The sequence below is a fragment of the Fukomys damarensis genome, unplaced genomic scaffold, assembly GCF_012274545.1.
Source record: "Fukomys damarensis isolate Sample0158 unplaced genomic scaffold, DMR_v1.0_HiC HiC_scaffold_36, whole genome shotgun sequence".
NCBI lineage: Eukaryota > Metazoa > Chordata > Mammalia > Rodentia > Bathyergidae > Fukomys > Fukomys damarensis.
In genome coordinates, this window is record NW_022900948.1 from 30,296,854 (window position 1) to 30,304,790 (window position 7,937).

Below are 7,937 nucleotides of genomic sequence, written 5' to 3' on the forward strand. Positions count from 1 at the left end.
GAGGTCCGGGCAACCTGTGGTTGGGCTTTTCGGGGACTGCGGGATCCTCACCTGCAGAGTCTGGGTCCCTGAGCAGTGCAGCGCGCTCTGCTCCCCTCGACGCAGCTCAGCCGTGCTCATGGGACGCACCCTGGGATCCAAGAGAAGGCCAAAGGAGCCCTCCCGGTGTCTCCATCGGTCCCATTCTCTCCCAGGGTCCTCCTAGCCATCGGTACCCACCTGAGCACCACTTGGATGGGGGTTTCCTGCCCCTCTGGCCCGTGCTCCTGGCTCCGCGCGGGGTCCCTGTGGTGGCAACACATCACCGTCCCTGCAATAACCGCTTCCCTGCCCAGCTCTCCACTGGCAGCGTCGTTCAGGGGTCCCCAACAGCCCTGGAGCTCAGCCTACCCGTCGGGAGACCCGCGTTCCTCCATGTCCTGCTCTGAGCACAGCCTTTGCCCCCCACCCCGGTCCTTTTCCTCCCCGGTGCCCTCCCTTCTTCAGCACCTCCGGACTGGCCACAAACGCTTTACCCCCGCCCCCAAGTCCCAGGCAGCTATCCATCCGGAAAGGTTTCCACCTGCCCATGGCTGGCTAGTTAAACATTTACCCCCATACCCACAGCTGCGATCCGGAAAATCTCAAGCTAGGGTCCCCTAGCTAGGGGGTTCTAGAGTCTGGGGCTCCCTTGCTCCCGGCCAGACCATCCATCGGTAGGGGACCCACGGGACCACGGAGACCAGCCTTGTCAAGGCACAAATGCGGACAGGAGCTCGGCCTACCCAGGTCACAGAGCCAGCCAGAGCAGGGCAGAGACCAGGCTCTTGCTGCTTTCCTCCACACACGCTCCCTACCCTCCCAGAAGCTGCAGCCCAGTTCCCCCTCTGTGCCCAGTGAGGGGAGGGGCTCAAAGGAAGACCTGGCTGCTGAGAGCAGGTTGCCAGCATCTCATTAGGCACCGAGGCCCCTGCTGCTGTTTATCTCCCTGCTATGGCTTCTGATATCAGCAGAGAGGCCCTGGGAGGTGTTGGCAATCACTCATCCTTGTGCCATCTCCGGGGAATCCATGCACGTCCACTCCCAGCTGCCAGGCTGGCTGAGGAGGCAGGAAAGACCAATCCCGTGTGCGGGGCCTCAGGTGGAGGGGGCAGAAAGCACACATTTCCGGAAGGTAGGGGTAGAGTGTGGAGCAGTGGTCTGGGTCTGGACCCAACTCATGGAGGGCACTCCAAAGAGTCCAGGCTCACTCTTGGGGAACCTGGAAACCATTGAGAGTTGTGAACAGGAAAGTGGCACCATCAGAGTGACATAATAATTATTACTATCATTGCCCACCTACCTTCTCTGAGTACTTCTGCCAACTCCTCTCCCCTAAACACTTTAAGGTGATGAACCCTAAAAGTAATCCCCCACCACAGATGGTGGCTGACTACCAAAGCCACCCCTACTAGGGAGTGAGCTGCCCGTGAGCTGGAGGTGTGCCAGCAAAGCCCATTGAATTTTAGCCACAGGACATTCTGGAAGAGTTTTGTAGAGCAAAGAATCACAGGTACCCACTCTGCCACTAACTTGCCATGGAGTCTCGGCCTTTCTTACCCTCTGTTGTCCGGTGAACAGGGGTTAATAATCTCTGTCCTATTTTTCTTGGTTGCTCTGAGATTCCAATGGGACAGTGTAATTAAAAAATGATTCATAAATTTTAAAGAATTACCTAAAAACATAAATAAAAGTTCCTAAATGATCTCCAAGATCGTTTTCAACTATGGGTTTCTTTAATCTATTGCATTTTTTGAATCCCTGAGATGGATAGGACCAGAATTACTACCCTTGTTTTTCAGATGAGAAAGCAGAGGTAATTGAGAGATGACACATTACAGGAAAAATCAACCATCTATTGGCAAATCCAAGACTGAAACCAGGAACTAACCCCAGGCCCATCAGTCATTTGCATCTTCGTGTGCATTGTTTAAATCAGATTACACTTCTATGAGTCTATGATCACCCAAGGTGTTTTGATGAAAGCACAAAGACAAGGAGGTGTATGTTGGGGGCCTGATAGCTGTTCCTGGGAATTTTGTACCAGGGTTCCCGGTCTGGTTCAGAAGTGTGCATCCTTCACTTCCACAAGCAGGAGCACAGTTTTGCTTCTGTCCTCTAACAGTGAGTGCCTCCATCTGCTACCCTCAACTTGAGCATTCACAAGTATTTACTAAGCCTCGTCCATGTGTCAGGCTTCTAGGCATTTGAGATACATTAGTGAGCAAAGTAGATAAAAATCCCTGTCTTCTAGTGAGGTGGGAGAGACAGATGAGAAAAACAAGCATATAAATAGTTTACGTAGCACATTAAGAACTTCTGTGCTAGGAAAAATGCCAGTCAGGACGAAGGAGCATGAGAGTGTGGGAATGGGACAAGCTGTAGTTTAAATAGGAAGGTCATGAAATACTTTCCTGAGAAGGGAACGTTTTCATGAAGGCCTTAAGGAGTAAAGTGAATTAGCTAAGCAAGCCAATACTTGGGGGAGAAATACCCAGTGCACTTGTGCTACAGTAGAGACAAAAGAGTGTCAGAGACAAGAGACTGCACAGGTTCCAGGGACCTGATCTTCAACCAAACTTGCAGCCACTTGACTTTGGCTTTTCCTCTAAGTTGATGATGGGGGTTGAGAGAAGTGGTCTTGAATAGAGTTAATGTTTGTTAAGACAATGGGTTGAATACATAAGAGAAGTAAGGATAAATATAAGCTCCTAGCACATTTTAAACTGCTGGAAACCAAAGACAGAGAAAACCATTTAAAAGCAGCTATAGGAAAAAATACATAGCCTTCAAATCAGCAACCATGAAACTGACCATTCTTTTCCATTAGAAATTCTGAACTCTAACAAACAATGGAATGATATATTTAAAGAGCTCAACTTAAAAATGAGAACCAATACCTGTCACGTAAAGGTACAAGATCCCAATAATGAGTGTAACTGTACTGTATACCTAAAATGTACCAATAAACTCAATTAAAAAAACAGCCAAAATGTACAAGAAGTCCCAATGTCCATCAACAGATGAATGGATAAGAAAGTGTGGTATGTACTTACGATGGACCATTATGCCACATGAAGAAAAAAGGAAATCCTATTACATTCTACAAACAGTACGGATGCACCTTGGGAATATATGCTCCATTAAATAGGCCTATTACAGAAGGACAAATACTGTGTGACTCAATTGATGAAAAGCACCTCAAATAGTCTAGTCATAGAAACAAAGTAGAAATATGGTTGCCAAGAACTGAAGGAAAATTATTGTTTAATAGGTACAGAGTTTCAGTTTTGCAAGATAGAAAATGTTCGAGAGATCTACTGCAAAACAATGTGAATATACCTAACACTGTACACTCAAAATCATTAAGATGGAAAAATTCATGTTATGTGTCTTTACCACAATGAAAAAATAGCACTAATTCAGAGGAAAAAAAAATAAAAATAAAGAACTGAACTTATAGGGATGGAAGGAGAGGGGACGTAGGGAAGAAGGAAAGGAGAAGGGAAAGTAAAAAGGATTAAGATGCAGCATGGAAACCAAGCAACTTCTCATGATGAATATATTCCTTATGTACTGCAAATGTGTGCTAAAAACATTTGAAAAGAACTGAGCTTAAAAATTAAAATATCAACTTTGGATTATATGCCCAGCAAAAGTGCCCTTCACAAACATCAGTAAAACAGATATTTTTGAACAAGCAGAAGCTAATTTAATTCACTCTGGTCAGTCACCTTGACAAGAAATACCACAGGAAGTCATTTTGGTGTTGAATGAAAATGAAAATGATCCTATATTAAAACTTAAAGCTACAGGAAGAAATAAAGAGCACTAGCAAGGAGGAAATATAAAATCACTGTGATTGCTTGGAAGAACTACTGATGTTTTGCTATCATTATTTTATAGAGAGAAATAATTGCACATGGTATTAGTGTAAAGGCTAGCAGGGGTGAGTGAAGATAAGCTGTGGAACTGTAGAATTGCTTCTTCACTTGTTTGGGATGTGATAAAAGCAATTTAAGGTAGACTGTCATAGGGCAGGGAAGCATAGAGACATCTTTAAGGTAATTGCTTTAAAAATAAAAGTTAAAATTAAAAAATGGATAGTAAAGAAGGATGAATTAAAACTACTTGATCGATTCAAAACAGGACAAAAAAAAGAGAAACAGAATCACAAAGAACAAATGGAACAAACAGAAAATAAATAACAAGGCATAATTGAGTCCATTTATATCGGTAAGTACAGCTGGCTCTCTGCATACTCGAGTTCTCAGTCAGCAGATCCAATGGACCATGGATGGAAAATATTATTAAAAATGCATCTTCACTGGACATGTACAGAAATTTCTCATCATTTTCCCTTAAAAACACAGTATAACAACCATTTACACAGCGTTTATCAGGTATTGTAAGTAATCTAGAGATAAAGTATGTGCGAGAATTGCACAGGTTATAGGCAAATACTACATCATTTTATATAAGGGATTTGAGCATAGTGGATTGTAGTAACCTCAGGGTATCCTGGAACCAATTTCCCCTTCTAAAGGAAAACTGTATATTCATAGTAATGCATAGGCTAAACACTCCAAATAAAAAAGACAAAAATTTTCACACTGCATACAAAAATTAAAATGTATCTTTGTTTAATAATACAAAAAGAAATACTTATTTGGAAAGCTGAAGCAGGGAGGATCACAAGTTTGAAACCAGCCTGGGCCACTCAGTGAGCCTTGTCTCAAAATAAAATATAAAAAGGACTGGGGGATTGGTGATATGGCTTCAGCAGTACAGTGCCTGCCTGGCAAGCGCGAGGCCCTGAGTTAGATTCCTGGTACAAAAGAAAAAGAACTGGGGTGTAGCTGAGTGAGACAGTGCCCCTGAGTTCAGTTCCCACCTTTAATCCCCAATACTTCAAGGAAAAAAATTTAGAGTAACAACAGCAACAAAAATCACTCGACTATATAAGAAAAGAAAAATATTAAAAGTAAAATAGGAAAAGTTATATCACCCAAGCCCTAATCAAAAGAATACATATTAACATCAGAGAAAGAGGACTCCAAGGTAAGAAGTATTAATAGAGGCAATGAGAAGCTTTTTATGTGACCCAACAAGAAAGCATAGCAAGCTTACACTGTATTCATCCAATAATAGAACTGCAAAGGAGAAAGTGACACATCCATCAGCACAGATAGTAACTGTAACACAACTTTTACAGTAACTAGTAGAACAGGTAAAAAGTCATTAATGGACAAAACAGCTACCCGACTTGATCTCAACAACACATACAAAACACTAAACTCAGTAACTGTAGAAAATACATTCTTTGCTATCACACAGGAAACATTCCCCCCCAAATAGAGATTGGGCAGGAAAGCCAGTGCCAAAAATTTCAAATGATTAAAATCACATTGAGCATGTTTTCTGGGAATAGAAGAATTGACCTAGAATCAAGAAAAGGAAGATAACTTTAAAATTCCCCCAAGTGGTTGGAAATCAAACAAGAACACTTCTAAATGACCTCTAGATCAAAAAGGAAATCATAATACGATTAGAAATACTATGGGCCAAGGATTTAGCTCAGTGGTTCTGCCACCTTCCTCTCAAGTGCAAGGATCCAAGTTCAATCCACAGTACCTGAATAAATAAATAAATAAATAAATATTATTTTTAAAATGACAGTAACACAAGTACAATATATAATGAGCAGACCTCAGAGGGTCATCTATATGATTATACTGGAAATGAAAAAAGGTTAAAAATACCAATGTTTCCATCACAGGAAGCTAGAAAAGGAATAGCACACTAAACCCAAAGGAAGAAGGAAAGAAATAACACAGCTAAGAGGAGAGATCAATGAAACATGTGGTGACATACCACAGAATACATCAACAGAGCCAAAAGCTGGGTTTCTTCTTATAAGATTATTAACTTGATAAAGACCTAGCAAACTACTAAAAAATGAAAGGAGAAAATAGAAATTATCAGTATTAGAAATAAAAAAGGGCACTTTGCTGCAGAATTTACAGACATTACAAGAATAACAAGACATTACAAACATCTTTATGCTAATAAATCTGAACTTGATAATCTTCATGAATTCAGAGACAAATTTCTCAAAAAAATTCAACTTACTAAAATGGATAGGAGAACAGAGCAGAATAACTGAATAGCTTTGCATCTGTTAAACCAGTTGAATTTGTAATTTTAAAACCTCCCCACAAAGGAAACCCTTGGCCTGGCTGCTTCACTGGGGAACCTTCCAAACAATTAAGGAAGCAAAAATATCAATCTTACTCAAACTCCCCACAACAGAGCCAGAGGGACCACTTCCAAATTCATTTTCTCAAGAAATAAAGTCAGGTCTTAACCACATCTCATTCTTATCTGCAATGACACTATTTCCAAATAAGATCACACTGGAGGGTTCTGGGGTTAATTTAAGACCACATGGTTGGAGGACAAGCCTGCCTCTTGCATGGTGCTCACCCCTGGCCAAATCGGCACCCAAGGATCCTGCCTCCTGGTTGTGGCCACCCACAAGCTCCAAGCTTGAGAGATGTTTTGCTCCTCCTTGGCACTGGGCAGCAGAGGCACAGACCAGCTGACCAACCTGAAGGAGACAAGGCCAACACCCAGGAGAGAAGATAAGCCCAGGGGAACAGACAGACCCGGAGAGGAAAAACAGACCTGGCCCGAAGCACCAGCCCCCAAAAACCCACAGAGAAAAATCATGACTCACTGGGTTTCAGGACTGCAGATCTTGGAAAGAAACACTCATTCAAGAATACAGAGGAATTTTTTTTAATTAACTCAATTTTGTTCTTTTTTTTTCCCCCTCCTGCCTTTTCCTTCATTGGGGTGGGGTGTTTTTAAAGGGTTTTAGGGTTAAATCTTTTTTTTTTCTTATTTTAACTTTTTTCTTCTCATTTTCCTTTTATTCTACTGTTTTTCTTTTTTCTCATTCATTTTTTCCATTACCATTATCTAATGCTGTTGATTTCTTTTTATTCCTCAGTAGGACTCTCTATCTCACTTTTCTCTCTCCCTTCTCATCTTCTACTGATTGATATTTTGGATTTCCTTTTCTCATTCTGTTACCCACCCTGTCTATCTTTACTAGTACAGCCATTAAACTCTTTGAATTTTTAGATAGTTAGCTCCAGGCTGTTTGTGTTGAATACTGTTCTATTGTTAGTGGAGGTAAACTTATTCCATTTATAGGTATTTACTGTAGTCAATATTTGGTTCGTGTTGGTATTTGTGCTACAACTATGGGTCTCTTTTCTATGGTTAAGGGTAGTACCATATTGGCTCTTAGGATATGTCTTTGATGCTATTATTGTTGCTGTTTTTATTACTATAGTCAAGGTGACATAGTTGTTGCTGTTAAATGATTTTCTCTGTCAATATCTAGGCCGCCTTTGTGTCATTAACAATACTATAGCCCATTCCCTGAAAACTAAGTACAAGGCAGATATGCTGCACCCCCCCAACAGATGGTTGGATCCTGGAAAAGAGGCAAAGGCTTATAGTTAGCCATGCCCAGAAGGCATCATTGAAAAGTCGGCATTAATCAGAGAGGTCTCCATAGTAGCAATAAAACTTTCCACTATAGTCAACATGCAAACCCCAGCATGAGCGTGCACACACACACACACACAGAAACGTGAGAAGACCAGGTAACAAAATACCTCTAAAAACTCCTAACTCCCCCAAAACTGATCCATGTGACATGGAAAGGGTGGAAAGTAAAAACCCCACCACTGAATTATTCAAAGAATAAGAAAGGAAGAGCAGGGTAGGGGGTGGGTTTATCTCAGTGGTTCCATCACCTGCCTCGCAAGGGCCAGGACCTGATTTCAATCCCTGGTGCAAAAAAAAAAAAAAAAAAAAAAAAAAAAAAAAAAAGGAAAAAAAAA